This window comes from Stegostoma tigrinum, unplaced genomic scaffold (assembly GCF_030684315.1).
Source record: "Stegostoma tigrinum isolate sSteTig4 unplaced genomic scaffold, sSteTig4.hap1 scaffold_118, whole genome shotgun sequence".
Taxonomy (NCBI): Eukaryota; Metazoa; Chordata; class Chondrichthyes; order Orectolobiformes; family Stegostomatidae; genus Stegostoma; species Stegostoma tigrinum.
This window is the reverse complement of record NW_026728068.1, coordinates 235963-250318: the sequence shown is the minus strand read 5'-3', so window position 1 is coordinate 250318 and position 14356 is coordinate 235963. Positions and strand designations below refer to the sequence as shown.

Below are 14356 nucleotides of genomic sequence, written 5' to 3'. Positions count from 1 at the left end.
GCTCCCTCCTTGCTGCCCGCTTGCTACCTCCTCACTCCCTCCCACACTCCGGCCCCGTCCATAGTTCCATCCTCGCTTCTGCCTTGCTTCCTCCCTTGTTCCGTTCTCACTGTCTCCCTCACTTGCTCCCTTTCCCTCGCTCCCTCCCTCTGCCTCACCCCTCCCTTACTCCATCTCTGTTCCTCGCTCCCTCCCCGTCCCAAGCTCCTTCTTCACTTCTGCCTTGCTTCCTCCCTCGCTCCGTTCTCACTCTCTCCCTCACTCGCTCTCTTTCCCTAGCTCCCTCCCCATGCCTCACTCCCTCCGTCGCTCCTTCTCTGCTCCTCGCTCCCTCCTTTTCTCCCACCCCGTCACTCACTCCTTCCCTCCCTCCCCATCCCTCCCTCACTCACTTCCCCATTCTTTTCTCCCTACCTCACAATCACCCAGATCCCTTTCTCCCTCCCTTCCCCTCCCACACTCCCTCGCTTGCTCGCTCCCTGTCCCTCATTCCCTCCTCATCCCATGCTTGGTCATCAGCCCACCGCTCCCTGCTTGCCCCCTCCTTTCTCCCCTTTCGCTCCCTCCTTACTCCATCCGTGTCCATCCCTCACTCCTTCCTCGCTCGCTCCACATTCCCTCCCTCCCCATCCTTCAGTCCCTCCCTCCCTCCTTCCCACCCTCCCCAACCCTCCCTCCCACCCTCCCCGTCCCTTCCTCGCTCCTTCCCCTCTCCCTCACTCACTGCCCTTTCCCGTCCTTTCCTCCAACCCCCTCCCTGTTCCTCCCTCACTCCCTCCACATCCTGTGCTCACCCCTCCCGTCCATCCCTCCCTCGCTCCCTCCCCTTCTCCCTTCCACTCCTCACTTGATCCCTCCCAGTCACTTCCTCATCCCTTGCTCATTGCCACCGCGTCCTTCACTCCCATCCCTCCCTTCCCCATGTCCCCGTACCTCCCCTCCCTCACTCCCTCCCTTGCTCCCTCCCTAGCCAGGTCCTGTGTTCCCCTCATCCCCATCTCTCACTGCCTCGCTGCCCGTCTCTCCCTCACTCCCAGCCCTACCACTACCCTCCCTCTCACCCCCTCTCCATCCCTCTCACTGTCTCCCCTCCCTCGCTCCCTCCCTATTCCTCCCTCAGTCGCTCTTCCCTTCCTTGCTCCCTACTCACATCCCTTGCTCCCTTCCTCTCTGTCCCTCACTCGATTTCTCCATCTCCCTCACTCCCCGTTCTCTCCATCTCCATCCCTCACTCCCTCCCTTGAACCTTCTCCATCCCTCACTCCCAACTTTACCACGTCCCTTGCTCCCTGCCTCCTCACCGTCCCTCATTCTCTCCCCTCCCCATCCCTCACTCCCTACCCGTCAATGACTTGTCCCTCGCTCCCTACCTCCAAATCCTTTGCTCCCTCTCTACCCACATCCCTCATTGCCTGTCACTCACTCCCCGTCCCTTGATTCCTCACTCCCCGTCTCTCACTCCCCACCCCTCACTCCCTCCCTTGACCTCTCTCTGTCACTCACTCCCACCCGTACCATGCCCCTTGCTCCCTCTCTCCTCCCTGTCCCTCCCCATCACTCCCACATGCCTGTCCCTTCCTCCATCGCTCCCTCCCCATCGTTCCCTTCCTTGTCCCTCAAACTCTGCCACCCCGTCCCTTGCTCCCACACTCTCTCCCTCGTCCACGTTCCTCACTCCCTCCATCCCCGTCCCTCACATCCTCCCTCACTCGCTCCCTCCCACGGTCTCTCGCACCCGTCCTTGGATCTTCGCCCTCAGTCCCTCGATCCTGGTCGCAAACTCACTCGATCCTGGTCCCCCACTCCCTCGATCCCTGTCACTCCCTCCCCCACTCCTCATCCCTCCCCTGCAACGCTCACTCCGTCCCTCCCCGTCCTTTTGCTCCCTTTGCGTCCCTTGGCCCCACTCTCCACATCCCTCACTCCCTTGCTCCCTCCCTCCCTGCCCCTTGGTCACTCCCTGTCACATTCTCACTTCATCCCTCTCCATCCCTCACTCCCTCCCTACCCCTAACCCTTGCTCCCTTCCTCCCCACGCCTCGCTCCCTGTCCACTGATCCCTGTCCTTTGCTCCCTTACTTGTTCCCTCCCTCCCAGTGGTGCCCCCTCACTCCCGCTCTCCCCTTCCCTCCCTCACTCCATCACCACTCCCTTGCTCCCTCCCCCTCACCTTACTTCTCTTGCTCCTTCCTCTCCTGCCCCTGCCTCGCTCCCTGCCCATCACTCCCTCACTCCCTCCCCATCACTCCCTCACTGAACTAAGTATTGTATGTTCTTATGAGTCATTGGCATTACTGTATGCCCAGATTTAATGCCCATCGCTAACCGCCCTGGAGAGGATGGAGCTAGCTATGGTCCATGTATTGTTGATAGACCCACAGTGCTATTGAGGGAGACTTCCAGGAATGTGACCAAGCGACACAGAAGGAACATGATATATTCCCAGGCCAAAGTCAGATGACACATAACACCAGGATCAAGTCCAAAAGGTTTATTTGAAATCATAACCTTTCGGGGTGTTCCATCTTTGACAGATGAAGCGCCACTTTATTACTTTATTACACATCCTGAGAAAGTGACAAAGTTGGGTGCAGCGTTCAGAAAGCTTGTGATTTCAAATAAACCTGTTGATCTATAAGCTGGTGTCATCTGACCTCTGACTTTGTCCACCCCAATCCCACACCAGCATCTCCACGTTACATTTCCAGGTCAGCACAGTATGTGGCCTAGAGGGGATCTAGCAGGTGGTAGTGTTCCCATGTGGCTGCTGCCCCTGTCCTTCTGGATGGTAAAGACTGCAGATTCAGAAGGCGCTGTTGGAGGAGCCTTGCTGAGTCACTGCAGTGCATCTTGTAGACGGTACAGACTGCTGCCACTTTGCATCAGTGGTGATCTCCTTCTGAAGCGTACTCCAACTGCCCTTACACTCCTCTCAGGATTCACCCGATCCCTGTGTAAATCTCGACCCCCGGTGGGGTCTCTCGGTTCCGTGATCAGTCAATGAACACTCACAGTCGGTCTGGCTGTTTAAGACTTTCCGTTTTATTTCATCATACGGCCGGGTACAGATCATCTGTAAAACACAGAAGTTGAGGACTTCCGTATTCCTCGGAGGAGCTGCAACCCACAGGCTAATACAAAGACATTTCTATACTTTTCTTAAAGCAGGGTACATGGTGTGATCGCACAGTGTATTCAAACAATCAATACATGATATTGCTTCATTGACAGTTACATAATCCTATAACATTAACTGGTAAACAACTTACATCACAACACATAGGTTACTTTTTATCTCACCACATAGTGCCACAACATTTGCAACTGAAGGGCAGCTAGAATGGTTAGTACTGCGTTATCTTATCATTCCTGCATTATTTATGTTGCTCTCGCAGAACTCACAGTTCCTAGGCGAAAAGAGCAGCTCCAGCAGAATTTACAGTTCCCAGGCTAGAAGCCGTTTTGTTACTAACTTACACCAGAAGCATCTTGTGCCTGTGTCCAAATCTCATGTTCTCAGGAGTACAGGGATGTCGTTTGGGTGTAAATCAAGAGGGCTGTTTTGTGTTTGATTGGATTAAACCTGATGTAAGGCTTTTGAAATAAAAAAAATTGTCACAGGAAAATATCCACCAAGTGAAATATTTGTTTTTGACAATAAAGTGGGAAGCTGGATGAACACAGCAGGCCAAGCAGCATCTCAGGAGCACAAAAGCTGAAGTTTCGGGCACAGATCCTTCATCGGTCTAGGCCCGAAACGTCAGCTTTTGTGCTCCTGAGATGCTGCTTGGCCTGCTGTGTTCATCCAGCCTCACACTTTATTATCTGGGATTCTCCAGCATCTGCAGTTCCCATTATCATTGGTTTTTGACAGTTACTTCTGGATCAAACAAGTGGAAGGAAGGTAGTCAGGTTGGGAAATGATATCAAAGTGGGAATAAAAGACATGTCCTGGAGACATCATAAGAAAGTGATAAAGTCTCAGACAAAACTCCTTCCGAAAAAACATCTTCCCACTGCCAGCACGAACCCCTCTTCATCCTTTCCTGAAAAATACATGCATGTTATGTGCAGTAATTGAAAATGAAAATTAACATTTTATCAACCCGCCCCATGTCATCATTGTTGGTGAAATATAATTTCGAACCCAGACCCTTCTCTCACTTCACCCTGGTGCATTCTGTGTGGTTACAGCAGAGGCAGGGACAGGATGTTCATACCCCTGCTCCCACTGCTCTGGGTCTTAGTGCTGTATGGCTACGAAATACTGTTTTATCTTTACCAATGTAGAAGAAACCTAAACCTGAGCCTGAGGGTTCACTTCCAGTCAGGAACACATCATTGATTTACACTAATCTCTGATTTGAAGCACATTTCCAGCATTCACCGTTGTACTTCCCCTGACTCTAAACCGAGTTGGAAACGAGATTCTGTTCCGTGTCAAGGAGCTGTGAGCCATGGAAGACGGTAGCTGGGACACATTTCTTAAACACAGCAGGATTAACCCACACTGTGGCTTGGCTGTCAATGAAGAGAGACGTGAAAGAGTAAAGTGCCATCTGACCCCCTCAGTCTGACCGTGAGGGATTTGCCCCGACTGAAGCTCCGTTGCTGTGCACGATTCCCCTACCTCCCACCCTGAGATTGTCCTTTCTGAGCTCCAGGTGCTGTTCAGCCCTCAGGACAAATACAACAAACTACAGCGATGTGCTTGAAGCAAAGCTGACTTATTTTACATTTCTCTCGGATACTAAACTCTAGTTCAATTTTAGGGTTATAGCCGTCATCAGAAACAAACTGCAAATGTCAGAACAAAAGTTCCAGAAAATTACAGTGCTGAGCAAGGCCTTTTTTAATTCATTTGTGTGATGTGCATATTGTTGGCTGGCCAGCAGCATTCACCCTTGGCCCATCATGTGTGTGTTGGCTGGAATAGAACGAGCCAGGCTTTACAGCTTTCTGGTCTCATCATTGAGATCAACAATTTCAGACTGTGAACTCTGCCCCAATTTGTTTACATTTCTTGTTTCAATTTGTGTCTGGGTCCACTGCACACCTGGCTCCAGGCACATCTTTTGTTTATTTGTTTCTTTTCCAGCCCTAACTCCATTCCCTGCAGCCTTGAGGGACTAATAACATTTCTGCAATTGGATCTCTCCTGCCTTCCCCCCGTGACATGTGCCTTTTGCCCTTGTCTCACCCCTACCTTGCTCTGAATCTGTTACATTTCTGGTCCCAGGCATCTGTCAACCCCACCCCTGGGTCAGAGTTTTGAATTCTCTTCCTCCAGAGTGATTTCTAAAATCGTTGTGGCTGCAGTTTTCCCCAGATTTTAATTTTGGAAACAAAAAGCATTAATTTTCTATAGACTTGAGGTTTTTTTGAGCCTTAATCCACATTTTTTCTTGAGAGCTAAGCTGTGATCCTCCCACAGCCCAAAAATGCAACTTAGGTGGATTGGCCGCACTAAATTGTCCCCGAGTGTGCAGCTTACGTGGTTGGGTTAGCTGCGGTAAATGTGGGGTTGTGGGGAGTAGGGTGGGATAGAGAGCTCGTGCAGACTAGATGCACTGAATGGCCTCTTTCTGCACTATGGGGATCCTGTGATCTTAACCATTTGTGACCTTGGTCACTTTTTCCTCATGACAGCCCACACACCCCCATGTTCATTCAGCTCAAGCTTTCATACTGCCTTTGTGTTTTGAGAAGCTCTGTTGTTGGAATGGGAGCTTTCTTTGATGTGGCCTCTCCTCATAGTTCTGCCCACTTCCCAGTTCCTGGCATTAATTCCAGCTCTCGTTTACCTCAATGGGGTTGTTGAAGAGCTCAAAAGGCGCATGGACTGAAATTGAGAAATTAAACTGTCAGAATGAAAGAGGAAGTGGAAATAATAAACAGGTTTGGTAAATCCCAGGGGAGTGAGGAAGGGTCACAGATGCTTCCAGGCCTGCTGAGCTTTTCCAGCAACTTTGTTTTTGTTCCAGGGGAATGAGATGCCAGGATCCTCCTCTTCTGACTGTTCACACAGTATTTTTTTAATTAATGTGTGGGATGTGGGTGTCCCTGGCTGGCCAGCATTTCTTGCCCATCAGTAGTTGCCCTTGGGAAGGTGGTGGTGAGCTGCCTTCCTGAACTGCTGCAGTCCTCCTGATGTGTGGTGACCCGCAATGCTATTAGGGAGGGAATTCCAGGATTTTGACCCAGCGACAGTGAAGGAACAGTGATATATTTCCAAGCCAGGATGGTGAGTGAATTGGAGGGGAACGTGGATGTGGTGATCTTCCCATATATCTGCTGCCCTTGTTCTTCCAGATGGAAGTGGTTATGTGTTTGGAAGGTGCTGCCTGAGGATCTTTGGCGAATTTCTGCAGTCGAGACAAAATTCTGTGATGAGAGTCAAACCCGCGCAGGCGAAGATGGGGCACTGAATAGTAACAGACTGAGTTCAAACACAGGAGATTTGTTCAGCCAGCTATAGCACATAGTGTAACAGTCAGGGATGTGAAGTGAAGAGTAGGGGGAAATATTGCCACAAGCTGCAAATGGAAAACTTTTATCGGAACAGGAGTAGACCATTCGGCCCCTCAAGCCTGTTCTGTCATTCAATTAGATCATTGCCTGATCTGTGCCTTAACTTTCAATTTCCAAAACCGACCAAACCTATCAATGAGGCTCCTCTGAAACAGACAAAGAGGATATTGAAAAAAAACATTTACAAAAAAACTGCAAATGCAGGAAATCAGAAACAAAAACAGAAATTGCTGGAAAAATACAGCAGGCCCGGCAGCATCTATGAAAGAAATCCGAGTTACCCTTTCAGGTCCAGTGACCCTTTGAGTGACCAGATACAGTTGACCATTCCCTCCTTCCTGTAACACTCTCCGGAACAGATGATGGAGTGAGGGCCATGAGGTTGTCAATAACAACTGAGAAAACAGCAGGGCATGCTGAATCAGAGAGAAAAACAACATTTTAGTCTTTCACTTTTAAATCAATTGCACCAATTTATTCACTTTTGTTCCAGAAACGGGACAAGAGACCAGAAAATCAACTCAATGCCATCGGGTCTGGGAGCCATTGTTATTCTGACCTCCATGTGAATCCGCCCTATAACCATTAGTTTGATTCTGAACCATCCCCTGGGCAGTTAGAACGGATGATAAAAGCTTGCTGAGCTTCTGATGCCATGATCCCATGAACAAGCAAAATAAATATTCAATTACTGAAGTTACTTGTGAACCCACTGGTGTTTCTTCAAGCTATATGTCTGAGTGAATTTTCTCTCATATACCGAGTAGGTGAATGACCTCTCCCCAGTGTGTATTTGCTGATGTACAATGAGGGCTGATGATGCCCTGCACCCAGCCCCACAGTGACAGCACCTGTGAGCACGTTGGCAGTACAAAAGTCTACTTGAGCTTTTATTGCACTTCCGACAATCTGCACATTTCAAGGGTCTCTGTTCAGAGTTAACCTGTTGGGGTTTCAACAGGCTGGATGACCAGGAGAACTCCTTCCCACACTCGGAGCAGGTGAATGGTCTCTCCCCAGCGTGGACCCATTGGTGTGTCAGCAGGTGGGATGGCTGAATGAATTCCTTGCCACTCCCACAGCAGGGAAACAGCCCCTTTCCAGTGTGAAACCGCTGTGAATGCCTTCTCACACATCCAGCAAGTCAACAGTTTCTTCCGGATATGATTGCGCCGATGTGTTTGCAGCTTGGATGGGGAATTGTAACTCCTCTCACAGTCCCTATGGATCCACAGTTGGATGAAGGAAAATCCAAGGCATTCTATATTTATGTGAGGAACAAGAGCATGGTCAGAGTAATGGTGGTGCCTACCAGGGATAGTAGGAGAAACTTGCGCTCAGAGTCAGATATGGTAGGGGAGGGCCTTGATGAATACTTTGCTTCAGTATTCACCAGTGAGAGGGGCCATAACATTTGTGAGGATAGCATGAAAAAGACAGATACGGTCAAACAGGTTGATGTTCGGAAGGAGGATGAAGCAAGGGAAAGAATGCTTTGCCTTTGGTGATGACTTTTGCGTCCTCACTGCCTGCTGGAGTAATACCAAATGATTGGAGGGTGGCAAATGTTATTCCCTTGTTCAAGAAAGGCAATAGGGATAATCCTGCGAATTACAGAAGAGTGAGTCATTCTGTGGTGGGCAAATTAGTGGAGAGGATTCTGACAGACAGTATTTATGATTATTTGGACATGCACAATTTGATTAAAAATAGTCAGTTTGGCTTTTTGAGGGGCGGGTCATGCCTCAGAAGCCTGACTGAATTCTTTGAGGATGTGGCAAATGACATTGATGAAGATCAAGCAATGGAAGTGGTGCATATGGATTTTAGAGAAGCATTTGATTTAGTTCCCCAAGGTAGGTTCATTTAGAAAGCTAGGAGACATGGGATTCATGGAAATTTGGTTGTCTGGATACAGAATGGAAGCCGGAGGGTTGTAATAGATGGAAATTATTCAGCCTGAAGCTCGACGATCAGTGGTGTTCTGAAAGAATCTGTTCTGGGAACCCCACTGTTTGTGGTCTTTATAAATGACTTGGATGAGGAAGTGGAAAGATGGGTTAGTCAGTTTGATGATGACACGAAGTTTGGTGGCATGGTGGGTAGTGTGGAGGGCTGTTGGAGTTTGCAATGGGTGATTGACAAGATGAAAAGCTGGGCAAAGAAGTGGCAGATGGAATTCACCCTGGAAAAGTGTGAAGTCATTCATTTTGAAAGGTTGACTTTAAATACAGAATTTAGGGTTAACCTAATGTTCTTGCTAATGTAGAGAAACAGAGGGATCTTGGGGTCCGCATCGATAGACCCGTCAAAGTTGCTACCCAAATTAATAGTGCTGTTGAGAAGGTGTACGTTGTGTTGGCTTTCATTGGCAAGGAAATTGAGTTTAAAAGCCACAAGGATATACTGCAGTTGCTTAAAACACTCGTGAGACCACACTTGGAATATTGTGTTCAGTTCTGATCGCCTCATTATAGGAAGGATGCGAAAGCTTCCGTGTGGGTGCAGAGGAGATTTACCAGTATGCTGCCTGAACTGGAGGGCAGGTCTTATGAGGAAAGGTTGAGGGAGCTTGGGCTTTTCTCTTTGGAGAAAAGAAGGATGAGCTGTAACTTGATATAGGTAAATAAGTTGATGAGGGACATAGATAGCATGGATACTCAGAGACCTTTTCCCAGAGCAGAAGTGACTATTATGAGGGGGCATACTTTTAAGGTGATTGAATGAAGATATTGTGGCGATGTCAGAAGTAGGTTCTTTACACAGAGAGTGGTGGGTGCATGGAATGCTCAGTCGGCAGCGGTATTCAAGTCAGATACATTCGGGACATTTAACCGAGTCTTGGACAGTTGCGAGGATGATCGTAAAACATAGACTATGGAGGGTAGTTTGATCTTAGAGTAGGATGATATTTTGGCACAACATTGTGGGCTGAAGAGCCTGTGCTGTACTCTTCTGTGTTCTCTGTGTTCAATTCAGCGAGCCTGCATACGTTTAGACCATGGGGAGAAATTGAAGCACTCAGACGCAGACATGGTGAGAATGTGCAAACTCCATGCAGACATCAGCTGAAGCTGAAATCGAAGCTGGGTCCGTTTTGCTGAAAGGCCCCAAAAATGCTTGGGTTGGGTCCAGTAGGAAATTGAACCCTGGTTTCCCTCGTGAAAGGTGGGGATACTGACCACAATGCTAATGACGGCATCAGGTGCTACTGCCCCCTCAGCCCTTTACGTGTGCACCAATCACATACAATCGCTTTAGTATCCAAATTCTATTTCTATTGCTTCGCCCATAACCGTCAATGCCACAGCATCACAAATTCACATCTGAATGCTTATTAAAGTCAGAAGGATCTCTGCCTCTAGGACACTTGCAGGCAGTGGCTTCCAGATTCCAAACATCCACTGGCTAAAAGCAATTTTCTGTAAATATACTCAAAACTTCCTTCCTCTTAGGTTAAATCTATGGACCCCGGTGATTGAACCCTTCCTCGAGGGGAAGCGTTTACATAGTCTACCCTCACTATTTTGTACATCGCCTCTGCTCTGAGGAAAACGACCACAGTCTGTTCGATCTCACTTCATAACAGAAACTCTTCAGGTGAGACAATATCCTGGTAAATCTCTTCGGCACAGTTTCTGGTGCTATCACATCCCACAATAATGTGAATTAATGAACTGCGCACAATACTCTCGCTGTAGCGAAATGACCAAATACAATGAATGCTGCAGAAAGCCACTGAAACTGGTCTTTTCTGATGCAGTCCATTTTGCTCATTATTGCCATGGGTCATTTTCCTAGGCCTGATGTTCCAATAATCACTGGTCCATGTCAGTAAAAGCTGCTCCATGAGTCTTGATCTGACCGTCCCAGTATCTAAATATTTCATCTGGTTTAGAGTTCCTGGTGGTGAGACAGGCCACGTTCACTCAGCAACATAGACTGCAACAAGACAGAATGAACAATGTCAATGTGAAAATGGATGTTAGCTTGTGCAGTGTCTCAGTGAAGTGGAAGGAGGGACGTAAAGGAGAGTTAGTGATTGTGGGAGGGAGAAAATTCTCTAAGTGGTGGGTTTGAATTGTGACACATCAAATGCAGATATGTGAGAGAGCCGGGGTTGGGAGATGATTGTCACCACCTCAAAGAATATTTACACGTAAAAATGTTTGATACTTGCTGCATTTCTGTGGCCCATGGCACAAGGATTAAAACAAAATACAGCAAGCACCCACTGCCAGGTCTCAGATTCAAACCGAGGTTGCTGTGGCCACAACACAGAGTACTAACCAGAATACGATCACAGCACCGCATGAGTTTGCTGGTGTGCAACAAGCAATAACTACAGTGGCAGAGGATATGTTAGGAACAGCACCAGATCGACAACTGGAACACTGTAATGTGGAGATTCACAGAGGGCTGGAATCTGCAATTACAATGCTACCAGGGACTGTGGAGATTCCATCAATGATTATATTGAAGACTGAGATTGATAGATTTCTACGAAATATCAAAGACTCCGTGTACAGTGCTGGCTCTTGTTGAAATGTACCTTTCAATAGTAATCTAGTTTAACATTGGATATTTCATCAGCTCCCTCACACAAGGAAGTAACCATTGCTGCATACAACCATATAATCCCAGTTCCTGGGCCCAGAACCAGGGAAACTCAGTGATCCAGCCATGAAGATATAACCGGAAATGGGGGTGTCAATGAGCGTGCAGACATACGCTGTGATAATAGATGACGGGATAGTCTGTGCATTATGAGCCAAGGCAATGTGACAAAATTGAGATAGAGCCACGGGGATGATGTGCAGAAGGATGAAAGATGCAATGGTGAATCAGACAGTGACCATGGGGATACAGATAGAAGTGATGCAATCGGTGAGCACGAGGCCCTTCAATGGCCATAGAGGCGCGTGAAATGCCGAGTCTGTGAGCTCCAACCTCACCCGGAGCAGCTTCTGTTGACATGGAGCAGGGATAATTGGAACCTCAAGCTGTATGAAAAGATGCACAGCAATTTTAATCTGAGGCAAAATAGTTTTTGGAAGCACAGTTGTTTGTGGGTTGAGTGAGGATCTGTCCATGAAAATGTCACAATTATAATGAAAAATGCTGCAAATATTCAATTCATCAAGAGAGAAATCTGTGCTGGGAGAAATAGAGGTAACGTCTTTCCTCTCTTAGTTTTGTCATATGGCTGACCCTGCACTGGGTTGAATTGTGGGAAGGGCTTTTTTTCGCTCATTTCATATTATTCAATTTCATGCAAACATGCACAGGTCACTGAAGTCATCTAAACTTCCAGATGTTGTGATTAGGTTTGGGTTTACCTCAGGTTATGGAGGAAAAGCAGGAAAGCGGAGTTGACATTTATCAGATCAGCAGCGATCTCATTGAATAGCTGAGCAGACTCGATCGGGTGAATTGTAGCTTCCTGACGACAAATGGCAGTGAAACTCACTGCGTCACAAAGGGGAGACAATTGAATTGAAGTAGCGACTGTGATTATCTTTGCTGGTTGTTTATCTTGTGAATGTTCCCCTTACTGCTGATGTCCCTGCTAACAACACAACACAAAGGTGAGTAGCCTGACTGAGCAGTGACGGCTAAGGCACCTTTCCCCTCTTTAAGCGGCTGGAACATGGACCCTGATGTTCTCGGGGACAGGAACTGACATTGCAAGGATCGCAGACAGAGCTGCACTACCTTTGCGTTGTCACCATCAGGAAGAATAAAACTTGATTCTCTGACCGGGAATCGAACCCAGGTTGCAGTAGCGAAAGCGCTGAATCCTAACCACTAGACCACCAGGGATAGCGGCGGATATGTGTGCATCGTTTCTTAATGGCACAACTTCTGGCTTTTTTTTTCTTTCTACGACAGTTGTTTCTCCTGCAAAATGACTGAATCATCGTGTTTTTACAGCACACAAAGGGGCTCAACGACCCAGTTTTCAGCCTTGGCCCATAGCCTTGTGTGCTACGGGGCAATAGGCCGGCTGTTTGAGATGTTCACGTTCCCTTGGGGAAGTGGACCACATTTTCATGCTCAGAAGGTAACACACAGACACATTTCCCAGAAGGTGACAAAGGCCTCAGCAGGGACCAACGCCCAGAAAGTAGGATTTCACCCATTTGGGTTCTATAGTCCCATTTCACACTTCAAAACCAGAATCTGACTACAGCAAAGAAATAAAGCATTCGGCCGCTCCCCTCTCTGTGTTTGTCCCCCATTGTTTCCTTGTCAACCTGCAGTTTACAAAACCTCACCTCACCTGACTGCTCGCCTGCGGGGGAAATGACATTGGCATAATTTCAGACAATATTGAATGTCCTCTTTTAGATGATGGATGCCGCAGTTGTACAAACATTCTCATCTCCTCCAGTTTGAAGTAAACTCATGGCCGGTGGTTTACAAGAACATTGCTTTCAGTACTGCACTATAGAGCGAAGGCTGTGCCCTGTAAGGTAGGGCTTCATGCATTAGAAGCTGCAATGTAATAGATGGCAGGGTAGTCTGTGCATTATTAACCAAGACAATGCGACAACACCGTGATGGAGCCAAGGGGATCATGTACAGAAGGATGAGAGACACAATGCTGAATCAGGCAGTGACCAGGGTGATAGAGATATACGTCTTCCCTCACAGTCTGCTGATTAGGATTCAGTGCCGTCACTGCCATGGCGTGTTCATGGTTAAAATTTACAATAATAACTCTGAAATATTGACTGACCATTAGAAGTAGAATTTTGTCACAGGCCAGGCAGTATCGCTTCAATCTATATCCCAGTTCTACATCAGCAATGTCAGCTGCATTTGCCTGACGTTCAATTTGTTTCAGACAAGAACAAGGGGGAGGTTGGGAAAAGTGAAGGGCAACGGTGGTTTGTGAGAGGTGACTGTGGGCCTAATGGAGCCAGGCTCAGTGTGGGTGCTGAAGACTGGCTTTTCCTGTTTACTCTGGTATACAGATCACTCTGGAGCAGCAAAGGTGTGTCAGGATGGCCGAGTGGTCGAAGGCGCCAGACTCAAGGAATAGATTCCTTCCACTGTAAAGCTGGGTGTTCTGGTCTCCACCTGGAGGCGTGGGTTCGAATCCCACTTCTGACCATGACTACCCCTTTGTTTGCCGACCTTTGCAAACATCACTGAGCTTCACTGTCTCGATGGGTTCTATCTGTTCTTAAGCAAAATTTGCTCTGGTCAGTTTTGCAGCTTTGTATTAACATGATGCAGTTTTGGAGGAGAAGGAGACAGCTCAGCCCATGAAATCTGCTCTGCTATTAAATGAGCGGATAATCCTGAACTGCACTTTCTTGGATTTCCCGATAAACATTGATACACTTGCAGCTCAAAATCTTTCGAGCTGAGCCTTAAATGTACTTTGTGGCCCAGCTCTGACAATCCTCTTCTGTAAATGAATCCATTAATTCACAACCATCTGAGAGAATAAACTTCACCTCGACCCTGCCTTAAATGTGTGACCTCCATTCTGATATTAAACACCCCCTTCCCACACGGCCCCAGAAGGGAACGAACCTTTCTTCATCCAATCCGTTACATCGCCAATAACACCTGTATGTTTCAATAAAGAGCATTTTTGTAGTACTGTTTCTGAGCTAATGAAAGTGATGTATTTCAATGTTTCTTCCCATTTAATTCACCTCTGATGTGAAACTCTCACTAATTGAGATAGAGATTATCATTATCACAAAGGAGGCAGTGCTGGGCAAGGTAACGCGGCTAACAGTGGACATGGGGGTCTCTTGGCCCTGATTAACTGCATCCCAGGATACTAAAAGGGGTGATGGGGGAC

At 47.7% G+C, this 14356-nt stretch overlaps 1 non-coding gene across 1 annotated transcript; it reads left to right on the top strand.

The window, feature by feature from the left end:
- The first annotated feature begins 13535 nt into the window (after window positions 1–13535).
- trnal-caa (transfer RNA leucine (anticodon CAA)) lies at window positions 13536–13650 on the top strand. The gene is made up of 2 exons: window positions 13536–13573; window positions 13605–13650. It is a non-coding gene; the product is annotated as a tRNA-Leu (tRNA).
- The last annotated feature ends 706 nt before the right edge of the window (window positions 13651–14356 follow it).